Consider the following 1,030-nt stretch of genomic DNA (forward strand, 5'->3'; position numbering starts at 1 on the left):
GAGCACCTCCAAATCAACAAAATCAGAGACGAAAAAGGAAACATCACAACAGACACCAGAAAGATACAGAACATTATAAGGGAATACTTTAAAAACCTATATGCTACTAAATTTGAAAACCTTAAAGAAACAGACGGATATCTAAAGGCATGGGAACCACCAAAACTAAACCAAGAAGAGATTAACAGTTTAAACAGACCCATAACACAAAAAGAAGTTGAAACAGAAATACAAAACCTCCTGACTAAAAAAAGCCCAGGACCAGATGGATTTACAGCAGAATTCTAGGAGACATATAAAGAAGATCTACATCAAATACTACTTAATTTATTCAAAAAGCTAGAAATGGAGAGAGAACTTCCAAATTCCTTCTATGAAGCCAGCATCACTCTAGGCCTCCAAAGATGGTGCAGACCCAGAGCCCTGGGATTCAGCGAGAATTCACTTCACTTCCTGGCCCATAAATAGCCTGCAAAAAGGAGCCCACAAAAAGGAGCCTGCTCTTCTCTACCCTGCTCACTAGCCTAGTGACTGCTGACACAAACAGACTGCACAGCATGGACCAAACAGAAAACGATACACTGAGTAAAGGGACTTGGGGGTGGAGAAAGGGAAATGTGAGGCCTGCCCCCTCCTGCATTAAACGAGCCTGTAGCACCTCACCTAGTACTTGCTTCTACCCAACTCCCGGAGTCTGTGTGTTGACTCTGCGCCTCTTGTCCCCCCCCCATACAATCAGCAGGGGACCTGATCCAGGTCAGGGTCTTCACAGCTGGCTTGAGAAGGACCCACAACACATTCTCATTGAAATCAGGACCAGACAAGGCGGTCCACTATCCCCACTTCTCTTTAACATAGTACTTGAAACTCTTGCAAGAGCAATAAGAGATGGAAATTAAAGGAGGAATAATTGGAAAAGAAGAGATCAAATTATCCATTTTTGTAGATGATATGATATTATATCTAAGAGATGCCAAAAATTCCACCAGAAAACTCCTTGAAAATATTAACGTTCAGTAAAGTGGCAGGT

This window comes from Nannospalax galili, unplaced genomic scaffold (assembly GCF_000622305.1).
Source record: "Nannospalax galili isolate Female #2095 unplaced genomic scaffold, S.galili_v1.0 scaffold686, whole genome shotgun sequence".
NCBI lineage: Eukaryota > Metazoa > Chordata > Mammalia > Rodentia > Spalacidae > Nannospalax > Nannospalax galili.